The 13,671-nt window shown below is 38.3% G+C and overlaps 1 protein-coding gene and 1 long non-coding RNA gene across 2 annotated transcripts in view; one reads left to right on the top strand and one right to left on the bottom strand.

The window, feature by feature from the left end:
* LOC132858821 (NACHT, LRR and PYD domains-containing protein 12-like) overlaps positions 1 to 13,671 on the top strand; it is a 301,006-nt gene that overhangs the window by 170,814 nt on the left and 116,521 nt on the right. The gene's annotated exons all lie outside the window — the stretch shown is intronic.
* LOC132858977 (uncharacterized) lies at positions 7,382 to 7,891 on the bottom strand. Its single transcript, XR_009649688.1, has 3 exons — positions 7,786 to 7,891; positions 7,621 to 7,705; positions 7,382 to 7,510 (listed from the first exon to the last, which is right to left on the bottom strand). It is a non-coding gene; the product is annotated as an uncharacterized LOC132858977 (long non-coding RNA).

Here is a 13,671-nt window from a genome sequence, read left to right as displayed (position 1 = left end):
ATCACTCGAAAACTTGCCGAGTTATAAACCTCCAAAGTTTATAATGGAAGCGGATACGAAAAAAGGCCACTTTGAGCTTCCGTACCGGGAATGCCGGAATTCCGATCGCTTAGAAAAGTAAAAAGGCTTCTACAAAGCCAACATAATAATAATAAGCTTATAAAGGAAATCAGAATGTTGGCTTCTACAAAGCCAACATAATAATAATAATAAGCTTATAAAGGAAATCAGAATGTTGGCTTCTACAAAGCCAACATAATAATAATAACTAGAACGGGACATTTCCTGAAGAAAATGTGAATGGTGCTTGCACGTGGCAAGTTCCCCTCATCGTGCTGATTGTTTTGATATATGACATGTCCCTGTTATGCTAACTTTTTGATTTCACCTATTTTGGGGGCGGGGCTACACGTGACGTCAAGTAACGTGACCAAATCATGCGTGAGGCAGTTCCCCTCATCGTGCTGAGTGTTTTGATATATGACATGTCTATGTTGTGCTAACTTTTTTATTTCGCTTACTTTGGGGGCGGGGCTACACGTGACGTCACGTGACGTGAGCAAAACACACGTGAGGCAGTTCCCCTTATCGGGCTGAGTGTTTTGATATATGACATGTCTATGTTGTGCTAACCTTTTTTATTTCGCTTACTTTGGGGGCGGGGCTACACGTGACGTCACGTGACGTGAGCAAAACACACGTGAGGCAGTTCCCCTTATCGGGCTGAGTGTTTTGATATATGACATGTCTATGTTGTGCTAACCTTTTTTATTTCGCTTACTTTGGGGGCGGCGCTACACGTGACGTCACGTGACGTGACCAAAACACGTGTGAGGCAGTTCCCCTCATCGGGCTGAGTGTTTTGATATATGACATGTCCATGTTGTGCAAAATTTTTGATTTCGCTTATTTTGGGGGCGGGGCTAGTCGTGACGTCAAGTGAATACCCGGTGGGGTGCCAATACTTTTGGACAAAAGTGTATTGACTGGGGGCCAATACTTGTGGAAACATTGGATTGATAGTGTGGAGTTGATAGTTACATGTATTGAGAGTGTGCTTTACATCTACAGAGAGAACAAAAGAATTTTAAGAATTCCCCATTCAAGTCTATGGGAAAAAAAACCCCTTTGAGCTTCCGTAGCGGGAATTCCAGAATTCCGATCGCTTATAAAAGTCATAGCACACCTGTCCTCAACGAGCCGGTCGATTTGACACCTCATTCATGGGTCTAGGACAAAAGCTGCGGGAAAAGTTACGCGCCGAAAAAGTGTCCGGAAGAAGAAGAATATTAACTAGATTGTACATTTCCTGAAGAAAATGTGAATGGTGCTTGCACGTGGCAAGTTCCCCTCAACGTGCTGAGTGTTTTGATATATGACATGTCCATGTTGTGCTAACTTTTTGATTTCGCTTATTTTGGGGGCGGGGCTACACGTGACATCACGTGACGTCATCAAAATACACGTGAGGACGTTCCCCTCGTTGTTCTGAGTGTTTTGATATTTCACATGCCCATGTTGTAAAAAGTTTTTTGATTCTGCATATTTTGGGGCGGGGCTGTGGCACAACCGGAAGGCCAGTCTGTACACCAATTTAAAACTTTGTTCAGAGTATCACCCTAAAGGAGCTGGCCGAGTTTGGTGTAGATAGTTCGAAAGCTTGCCGAGTTATAAACCTCCAAAGTTTATAATGGGAGTCTATGGGGAAAAAGGCCACTTTGAGACCCGGTACTGGAAGTACCGGTACTCGGATCGCTTATAAAAGTCATAGCACACCTCTCCTCAATGAGCCGGTCGATTTGACACGTCATTCATGGGTCTAGGACAAAAGCTGTGGGACAAGTTACGTGCCGAAGTTTTGTCCGGCACAATAATAATAATGTTGCTTTGCAAGCACCATTAATAATAATAATAATAATAATAATAATAAGTATGCAGAATAACAATAATGATGCTTTTCAAGCACCATTAATAATAAGTATGCAGAATAACAATAATGATGCTTTGCAAGCACCATTAACTAGAACGTACATTTCCTGAAGAAAATGTGAATGGTGCTTGCACGTGGCAAGTTCCCCTCATTGTGCTGAGTGTTTTGATACATGACATTTCCATGTTGTGCTAACTTTTTGATTTCGCTTATTTTGGGGGTAGGGCTACACGTGACATCACGTGACGTCATCAAAATACACGTGAGGAAGTTCCCCTCATTGTTCTGAGTGTTTTGATACGTCACATGTCCAGGTTGTAAAAAGTTTTTGATTTTGCATATTTTGGGGGCGGGGCTGCGGCACAACCGGAAGGCCAGTCGGTACACCAATTTAAAAGTTTGTTCAGAGTATCACCCTAAAGGAGCTGGCCGAGTTTGGTGTAGTTAGTTCGAAAGCTTGCCGAGTTATAAACCTCCAAAGTTTATAATGGGAGTCTATGGGGAAAAAAGGAAAATTTGAGACCCGGTACCGGAAGTACCGGTACTCGGATTGCTTATAAAAGTCAGAGCACACCTCTCCTCAATGAGCCGGTCAATTTGACACGTCATTCATGGGTCTAGGACAAAAGCTGTGGGACAAGTTACGCGCCGAAGTTTTGTCCGGCACAATAGTAATAATGTTGCTTTGTATAAATAATAATTATGCAGAATAACAATAATGATGCTTTGCAAGCACCATTAATAATAAGTATGCAAGAGAATAAGAATGTTGCTTTAGCAAGCACCATTAATAATAATAATAATAATAATAATAATAATAATAATAATAATAATAATAATAAGCTTATAAAGGAAATCAGAATGTTGGCTTCTACAAAGCCAACATAATAAAGCTTCATGTTCTTGTGGATCGCTTGTTTAAATGTTTACACAAAATACCATAAGACGGAGGTGGAGGTGATCAATCTGTGGCACTGCTGAGGTGGTATGGATGCCCAGGTTTCTTGGCAGTGGTCTTCAGCTCACCTGCATTTTTGGTCTCTTATTTCTCATTTTCCTCTTGACAATCTGGTGAGTTTGCTGGCTAGTCAAGCACACAATACCATGGTCATTTAACCACCTTTTGGTGCTTTTGGCAGTGTGGGCAGGTACCAAATCCTGCTGGAAAATGAAATCAGCATCTTTAAAAAGCTGGTCAGCAGAAGGAAGCATGAAGAGAAAATATATTGGTAAACGGGTGCAGTGACTTTGGGTTTCAAAAACCCAACCAACACCAGCAGATGACATTGCACCCCAAATCATCACAGACTGTGGAAACTTAACACTGGATGTCAAGCAACTTGGGCTATGAGCTTCTCCACCCTCCATCTCATTGCTGCACTCCCTCTACTGGCTTTTGGTAGCTGCTTACATCAGATTCAAAACTCTGATGCTTGCCTACAAAGCCAAAAATGGACCAGCTCTATTAACCTCAAAGCTTTTGTTACTCCTCGCATTGCACCACGGTCCCTCAGATCTACCAGCATTGCGCAATTGGTCCCGACTTCTCTAATGGTAAGAGGTAGGTATACAGCAAGACTCTTTTCTGCTCTGGCACCCAGGTGGTGGAATTAACTTGTCTTTAGATGTCTGAACAGCTGAGTCATTGGCCAGATTTTATAAGAGATAGATAGATTTTGGAACTTGAAATTTAGTTTTGATGGCTGATTGCATGGTGCCTGTGCCCCACATGTAGTTAACATGATTAATTAGATAGATAGATAGATAGATAGATTAGATTAGATAGATAGATAGATAGATAGATAGATAGATAGATAGATAGATTATTGTCACTGCTTAGACCAGGTACACAGCAACAAAACTCTTTCTGGTATCTGGCCAGAAGTGCAAAGAGTACCGGATTTTCCGCACTATAAGGCGCACCTAAGAGCCTTAAATTTTCTCAAAAATCGGCCGTGTGCCTAATAATCCGGTGTGCCTTATGTGTGCACTGACTTCCAAAATCTGTAAAAAATACGTGAATGGATTGTGGATGCCTGGGCTAAGGTATCTGCTTTAACTGTTGTCCGAGCTTTCGCGAAAGCCAACATCATTGCTGAACAGCCACCTGGCAGCGAGACTGACTCCGACAATGATGAGAGGGAACCCGGCATGTTTGATGGCGAAATTGCCCAGCTGTTCAATTCAGACACAGAAGATGAGGACTTTGATGGATTTGTAGGAGAAGGTTGATTAAAAAACAATGTTTGTGTATTGTTAAATAGTAGAATAAAGTTCAACTAAACTCACTGTTTTGCTTCCGTTACCTTTTTTTTGTAGACCGTATGTTTCAGCATGCGCGTTTTAATATGGTGCGCCTTATGTATGGGATAAGTACAGAAATAGACCCCGTAATTGAGACTGAGCCTTATAATCCGGTGCGCCTTATGGTGCGGAAAATACGGTAGCAATTGTGTAAATAGACAAGTGCAGATAAATATGTAGAAATATGTACAGCATGTAATATATATATACAGTATACATATATATATATATATATATATATATATATATATAAAAACATATGTACAGTGAATAAATATAAAGGCTATAGATACTAACATCTTCAATAAACACTTTTTCCCCTGAACTTGGTCCAGCTTACTTTTCTTTTACGTATTAGAAGCATTCTAGTATGTTGGCGAGCTACCCAATGACATTCAATAAAAAATCTAACAGTATAATCCAGATCTTGTGACCTTCACAACTGAAACTCTTTTGATTTTTGTAAGTAAACATTCCAAACCCCAATCGGTGTTCTGTGACATAACAGAGCTCTAGCACCAGTGGTTAGTCTCTACACAAGATATACAGGTAGATGGCAATGGTAAAGTTCTTTCATCATTGTAACCTGCCAGATTCCACACCACAGGGGTTGAATACTTAAAGTGCTCAGCATAAATGAGTACACCCCGACATAGTTTTCAGAAAAACCTCCATCTTGCTTTAAAATTAAAACTTGCTATTGGATTCTATACAAAAACATATTTGTGCAAATTTGTTTTAAATAAGATTAGTCAGTACCAAAGGCAAAATTGGAACTATTCTAACAAAATAATTTAAGATCATGTTTTAAAAATTAGAACACCCCAATGATTGTATTATTAAAAGCATACAATTTATTTGTAATTTATCAGGAATTCACCAGAAGATGTGTCTAATCCATCAACACGCATGTGGACACAGAATAATTGACAATTAAGAGTGGTATTTAAGAGAGAAAATCAACTCCGATATATAATGCTGACAAAATGGCAGCACATGGAAAAGAAATATCATAAGACCTGAGAAAGAAAATAATTTCTTTGCACAAAAAAGGTCAAGGCTATAAGAAAATTATTAAAGCGTTACTTATAAGCTTGAATACTGTCGCAAAATTGGGCATGCGGGAAACTCCCTGAGATGTCCAGGCCGTCCCTGCAAGTTAACACCTCATCAAAAGCGTTCTGTGATGTGAAAAGTTAAATAAAATCACCGTGTTGACAAGTTCTGTACAGTTGGTTAAATCATTTGAAAGCTAAACTGGGGTGAGTGTTTCCCATGACACCATACAATGTATACTGCAGAGGAGTGGCATGCATGGCTGTCGTCTACGAAGGAAGCCACTGCTGAAGCCAATGCATAAAAAAGCCTGTCTAGAATTTGCCAGGGTTTATGTTGTCAAAGGCAAAGAATATGAGGACTCTATACATTGGAGTGATGAGACAAAGATTAATGCTTTTGGTTCTGGTGGGTGCCAAACTGTATGGTGTTACAAGCGTGAGGTGTACAGTGAAAAATGCATGGTATCAACAGTAAAGCATGGGGGTGGCAGTGTTCTGGTGTGGGGTTGCATGAGTGCTGCAGGTGTCAGGACATTGCATTTCACTGATGGCACCATGAATTCACAGACATACTGTGAAATACTGAAAGAGACGCTAGTGCCCTATTTCACTGGGCACCCTTTCAACATGATAATGACCCAAAACATACATCTAAGACCACTAGTTCATTTCTCAGGAGGAACAGGGTAAAAGTGATTCAGTGGCCAAGCATGTCACCAGACCTCAACCCAGTAGAACACTTGTGGGGCTTTCTGAAAAGACAAGCTGAACATCATAGACCATCCAGCATCCATGATCTGGAAGAGTTCATTCATCAAGAATGAAAAAAGATAGAATGCTGAATGTCCTCAACTTGTTCATTCAATGTCTACAAGAATTCATGCTGTTCTTAAAAATCAAGGAGCCCATACTACATATTAGATTTAGTTCAGTCTGTTGTAGAATGTAAAACGTTTTACACCTCATTTGAATTAAATGTATGTTTTCTTATTTAAAAGATGTTAGGAGTGCACACCCTTATGTTAATAAAATTGAAATGTATAATAAAACTATTTATTATATATATATATATATATATATATATATATATATATATATATATATATATATATATGACAACAAAAAACATCACTTAAGAATGATTGATTTTGAGTTCCAGTGTTCATAATTGAAATGAACAGAATGAAATTTCAGTGCATCATTTTTAATTCAGTAATATGAGATAATTGCTCAGGGGTCTGAATACTTTTGCAAGGCGCTGTATATTGTGATGAAATTCACTTACAAACCAGTTTTGTAAATAATTCTATAATAGACATTATCATCATATTGTAATAACAGACCCTGTTTAAATAACAAAATTGTGTTATTTTCTTCCTTCTGAATGATCTATTTGATTAAAATTAATGCACTAAATTCAATAAATTTCATAAATTCACATATAAGTTGATTTAAACTGTACAAATCAAATATTACACTTTTTTTGCAATAATGTTTATTTAATCCACTTCATCTTGAGGACCTCCATGTTAATAGTCATTCTCTTTCATGCTACTAACCACCAGGGACAGTGAATAACACCTGGGTAATCTCTTGTGTGCGAAAGCTGAAACCTTTACCGCAAAGTCATATGACAACAGTGACATAATACTTACTGTAAATTACTTTAGCTGGTATGATGGAGAGGAACCAGACTCAAAAGAAAACCCATCCTAATTTTCCAACACTTGTGTGATTATAAATTATTATAAACACCAGAGAGTCTGAATTACCATAAACAGTGGAGTGTGAGATTATGAATAATGTTTTTTCTACAACCATATACAGTCAATTTGGAATTGTGTAATAACTTACATTGCTCTGAAACTTGAGCCAATGGCTGTTTGAATGTTACCCTACTGGTGCTTAGAACTGAGCTCTCAGGGCCCCAATCGTAACCCAAGCTTCTATGATCTGTCCTGTGGGTTGGGCCCTTAATGGCACCAATTCTCCGATCCACTCACATCGGATAAACCTCTCAGGGCCCAGCAGTGAAGAGCAAGAGAACACTAGTTGGGATTTGATACGCATGGTTCCAGACCATTGTGACATATGTGTTGGGTTCTAGTAAGAACCAGAACACTGTCATCATATGACTTTGCATACCCAGGTGTTAAACACTGACCCTGGAGGTTTCTCCGGTGTTAATAAGATCACAGGATGGTCCTATTCAATAGTTCTGTGAAAAAACAGATTTAATGTAGTAAGATGATCAGGGAGAAGCTTAAATTTTGACTATTAAACACGGTGTACTATAGCAGTCATGACATAGTGAGAAGACAAACTTACTTTAGTAACTCATCATAGATTAGAGTCCATTCATCTCGTTCTGCATCTCCAGAGTATTAGGAGCCTCAAGCTCTCTATCTCTCTCCTGAAACACAGTCATTGTGCTGTTCATATCTGAGTGAACAGTAATGACACATTACTTCATACATGTATTATTAGATCTACCTCTGTTATCTCTTCACAATTCCTGCGTGGCTCAGAAAGCTCTTCCTCCAGCTGCTGCACTAAACATCATAGTGAGTTCACCTGGGACATCAGCTCAGACTTTTCGTCATCCAGCTATGCACTGGACTCCATCGCCGGCTCGTGTTTCTCCTCAGTTTCAGCCAAAGATGCCTGAAATTTTAACACCCAAAGCATGTTGGCACACTGTCAGACACAAGAGTTCACATCAGTGGTGATGATTATACGAGTAGAAAAACTTACACTCGGTGGCTCATCGTTATGTTGTAGAGTTTCCTTCATTTGATTGTACTGTGACTTCAGGATGCTGTAAGCCTGCCGCTCTTGGTCGTACTTCTAAAACACACCCATATACATATACTGATTGCTATATTGTAACACTGTAGTGATTTTTTTTGCAATAACGGTAGTAGTAAAACATTTATGAGAGGAAAAGCTTACTATAAGTGACTCATCACGCTCATCACGGGTCCTCAAACCATTTCTAACAAAACTGCTTAACAACAGTATTGTCTTACTTACCTGCTTTATGGCACCACACATCATGGCTGAATCCGAGAGCTTCTCCTCCAGCTGCTGCACTGTGCCTTCCAGTTTGTGCACCTGGTACATCAGGTCCGACTTCTCGTTCTCCAGCTGAACGTTGGACTCCATCGCCTGGTTGTATTTCTCCACAGCTTTCGCCAGAGAGACCTGGAAGTTCAACAAATGAAGTTTTTGGCTTTATTTTCTTCAACACACACAAATAGATTTGAATTACTGTAACACTCATCAGAACAGCCTGGAATGTTTTGTATGGTGGCCATGAAGTGCAAAACAAAATAAAAAATCTGGAAACAAAATAACAAACCAGAAACCACAACATTTCAGACAAACTGGAAAATGTAGGTATAGTTTGCCAATGGAAGTCTTACTGCTGATTGGACGATACATCTGTCACTCAAGATATACAGGAAGTACAGCAGGCTGGAGCAGAAAGTTGAAATGTGTAAAAATGTATTGTCCTTACTGTGGATTATAATATGTCAAATTTCTGCAGTCCATGTAGAAAAAATCTGGAGATTTCTGAAGGAACGGTTAAACTAGCCACACTTTCATATTGTACGAGCATCCACGATCTCCTTCACCACAGCTAAGAAATACAAAAAAGATTGTATACAAGTAATAACTAACAAAAGGATTCACACAATATAAAGGCTAAACTATTGTATAACCCTTCTCATTTTAATAATGGGGAAAATAAAGTTTTTGAGATATAAAATTAAAAATCCAGAAAAAGATAAATTCATGTTACTGTAGAGTTACGATTTTTCTCTTCAAAGTCACCATATCTGGCAATAAAGTTGTGCCAGGAAAAAATATTCATTATAAAATGGATATTTCAAAATGTTTATCAAACCATCTCAGATCATTTCATAGTCACCTACTCAATGCTCATGGTAAAGATCATTAAATTTTACTGTGGAATTGTGAAGTAATTGTCAGGGCTGTTAAGTGTCACGCATTTTGGTCTTTTCTCATGCTCTCCCGTCACACATCGTATTTCTCACGCAGAAAAACTTTTTGACTATTTATCATATATTTAATAAGCCGCAGCGCCCAAAATGTATCAGTCCGCACCGCTGTCTATAGAACCGGGCAGGAATCAAGCACGTCTCAGTTCTTAGTCGAACCTGACACTTATCAGCCAATAAAAAAGAGGCTACACAATAGCCCATCAGAAAATAGCACTATCTGGGTAAGAGTTAACACCACAACAAATGAAAAAAAATTCATTAGCAAGGGTATTTTTGATGGTCGGTTTGAACAAAACGAAACACGAAACAGCACGAAACAGCTTGTCTCTGGACGGGACATTGTCCTCAATCATGACCCTAAACATGTCTGGGCTTGAGCCGAACTGTTTTATATGGGAGCAACATTACAAATGATAAAGGAGTCCAAAAAGGCAACAAACACTTACAATAAACAACACCAGTCATAATCTCTCTCACACACACACAAGCAAATAAATAAGTGGAATGTTAAATTGTGGATAGTGATCCTTACCAAACACAACTCCCCGTTGTTTTTTTTGTTTTTTTGTTTTTTTTGGGGGGGTGGGGTGGTCTTATTTATTAAATTCATAGACAATGCAGTCAACACATATTAATCCTTTGTTAAATATGCTCACAATAAAAACTGATTAATGTTACTCCAGTAAAATGTCTCCCAGCTTAGAGATGTTGGATCTCATTTGGCATCAACTCAGAACATACTAGTTCAGCATGCTTTGTTAACAGAATTAATCCATAGTAATCCATTCCATCCATCCATTCCAACTTTTCCCTGCGGCAGACTGTTGAACTTCATGTATACTTTGAGTGACAGGTGTCTTGTCCAATCACAAACTATACCAACCGCTTTCGGGTTGTCTGAAATGTCGTTGTGTTTTCTGATTTGTTAATTTGTTTTCTGATTTGTTAATGTGTTTTCTGATTTGTTAATGTGTTTCATGCACCGATTCAGACAACCCGGAAGCGGTAGGTATAGTTTGTGAATGGAAACTTACCGATCATTGGACAAGACGACTGTCATTAAAGATATAAAGGTGAATGAAAGGTGTCTCGTCCGATGATGGTAAGTTTCCATTCACAAACTATACCAACCTCTTCCGGTTGTCTGACTTGTTAATGTGTTTTCGGATTTGTTCATTTGTTTTGGGATTTGTTAATGTGTTTTTGGATTTGTTAATTTGTTTTGGGATTTGTTAATGTGTTTTCGGATTTGTTAATTTGTTTTGGGATTTGTTAATGTGTTTTGGGATTTGTTAATTTGTTTTGGGATTTGTTAATGTGTTTTGGGATTTGTTAATTTGTTTTGGGATTTGTTAATTTGCTTTCGGATTTGTTAATGTGTTTTGGGATTTGTTAATTTGTTTTGGGATTTGTTAATTTGTTTTGGGATTTGTTAATGTGTTTTTGGATTTGTTCATTTGTTTTGGGATTTGTTAATGTGTTTTCGGATTTGTTAATTTGTTTTGGGATTTGTTAATTTGTTTTGGGATTTGTTAATGTGTTTTCGGATTTGTTAATGTGTTTTGGGGTTTGTTAATTTGTTTTGGGATTTGTTAATTTGTTTTCGGATTTGTTAATGTGTTTTGGGATTTGTTAATTTGTTTTCGGATTTGTTAATGTGTTTTGCACTTCCCGGCCACCGTACTTTAGTGTATCCACATGCCACAGACAGTTTGATCCATGGAGTTATAATGTTGAACAAATCTATGACGTGTCTCTGCGCTGTTCCTTATGGATTAAGTTCTTGCAGCAAAACAGCATAATGTCATCAGGTTTAACACCCAATTTGTGTTTCTGCTGATGTTCTAACCACATTGTCTGGTAACAGAACAACTCTCCTGGTCCGAGCAGCTCTGCTCTTATAGCATTCCTTACATCATTTAATCTGGGATAGTTTTGTCTCTGAAACATACCTGTGTTCTCAGGTGTGTTTTTAGAGATCACAAACTAATCTTTATGCCATGAGATGATAAGCATATTAAGAATCACGGCATATAGATGTTCTTCCTTTTCTTGCTTGACAAGGGAATTGTTATTTTCTTAGATTTAACATGAACGCAGAACTCCACACATGCACTTGAAATGCTGAGACTGCATGATGCTGTAAGCCTCCCGCTCTTGCTCATACTCCTAAAACACAACATTGACCACTTAATGTTTATATCAACAATAAACCTCATATTTTAATGAATTTTATCATTAAGCAGAGGTGCCAATAAATATGGGTTTCCTGTTTTTTTGTTTTTTTTTTGCATTTTTGTTACAACAATGTGTGAGATCTTCATTTCATAATGTTACTTCTAATAAAAAGGAACGCAATGCAAGGATTTTAACGCAAGGATTTTCTAACTTACTCTCAGTGCCGCATTACATGTTCTCTTGGTCTCAGAGAGCTCTTTCTTTAAGTTATGCACCAAGTCTTGCAGTCTGATCACAGTGAAATGCAGGGTACTGTTCTCATTCTCCAGCTTAGTATTGGTCTTCATCACCTCACTGTACTTCGTCTCAGATTCACACAGAGAGACCTGGACGTTTAACAAAGTTATTTACTACTACACACATTCAGACACACACACACACACACACACACACACACACACACACACACACACACACACACAAACACACACACACACACTTCACAATAACAGCTGTGGTTGTGAGAGAAGAAAAACAAACCCTAATTGATTCTTTTTCCTGCTCTAAAGTCTCCTCCTTGGATTTGGTCATAGTTTGAATGCTCTTTGCTATGGAACACTCCTAAAACACATCCAGAGAGAAAAAGAGGTTAAAATCTTTTCTACTTAAAGTTCACATCTACAGTATCATAAACAGGAAACAGGAAACAGAGTATCATGAATTTGTCTTTTGTACAAGTATGTAGTGTACTCTGGAAGTATTAAAGAGGTATTAGATCAGATTTACATCTTTCATTTCCTGATCTTTACATCTAGATGGGTTACAAAAAAATGGTGGCAGACCAGACGATTTGGAGCTGAGCAAAAGTATAAGAACCGACTGTCTTTAAGGTGATTAACGTAAATGACACTTTATATTTGACCTCATGAACGTTGCTTAAATTAACTGTATCAGCAGCATCAGGAAACGAAAGCAATAATTCTGTCTGATCTATTGTCAGATTTACCTTAAACCTTCAAAACAAAGATCTAATCTTGCTGTTACAGTACATTTGGAAGAGCGAGTACACAACCTGCTTTGTAACATTATGTAACAGGAACATAACAAGCCCTTGGGTTATTTCTAAAGGAACTGCTTAACAGAAGGGTTTTCTGACTTACCAACAAGGCCTCAGCACACTGCCTACGTTTTTCAGCCAGCAGTTCACCCAAACCCTCCACTTTGCCTTTCAGATTCTCCACCTGGGACATCAGATCTAACTTCTCTTTCACCAGATGAGCATTGGTCTCCTTTTCCTGCTCATATCTCTTCTCAGCTTCAGCCATTTGTTTCTATACACACAGATTTAGACATGAGGAATTTCAACGATAAGTAAACAAGAACACACACACACATTCAGTTTACAACATCAGGCTTGGTAACCTGAGAAGAAAAACCTACCTTTAGTAACTTCTCATTGTGTGTTAAAGTCATCTGATCATACTGTGATATCAGGATATTGTGAGCTCCGAGCTCTTGCTCATTCTCCTAAAACATAGTCATGAAGCAAAATGTCATCTAATTAACAAGTTCATCAGGATATAGAGGTAAAAAAAACTTGCTTAAGGTGAATGATTTCCAGTGTGCAAGAAAAACACAAGAGTCATCTGGACTGTAGTAACATATAGTAAATTATCAGGCAGCAGGTACATGAAGAGTCCTCACACACACACACATGGTCTCGTATGTTTTAAAGTGTAAATATTTGGTCCTAAATATCCGTGTTTAAAATGCCCAGAGTTACAGTAATTTACATCTCTGACCCACAACTGACACACATGACTTACCTTTAGTAACTGACTGCACTCACTTAAAGCTTTCCTAAAGTCTGCACAACGTAACTTCTCTTTAACGTGAGCCTCCCGCTCTTGCTCACACTCCTAAAACACAGATTACATGATTCTTATCTACAATGGGTCACTTTCAGCAAACTAGACCAGAAACCAGAAATCATTTTAGACATTTTGTTTAACTACATGATGTAGCTGATGGTGCAACTTATCATGCAGCGTGAATATCAAGTGTCCTCATATTATTTCTAAAGCTAAATACAAGGATGTTCTCTCTTACCCTCCTTATGTCTTCACAATTCCTACATGTCTCAGCGAGCTTCTTCTCCATCACCTCCACTGTA

Source organism: Tachysurus vachellii, chromosome 16 (genome assembly GCF_030014155.1).
Source record: "Tachysurus vachellii isolate PV-2020 chromosome 16, HZAU_Pvac_v1, whole genome shotgun sequence".
Classification (NCBI taxonomy): domain Eukaryota; kingdom Metazoa; phylum Chordata; class Actinopteri; order Siluriformes; family Bagridae; genus Tachysurus; species Tachysurus vachellii.
The sequence above is the reverse complement of the archived record's forward strand: the minus strand, read 5'-3'. Positions and strand labels throughout refer to the sequence as shown.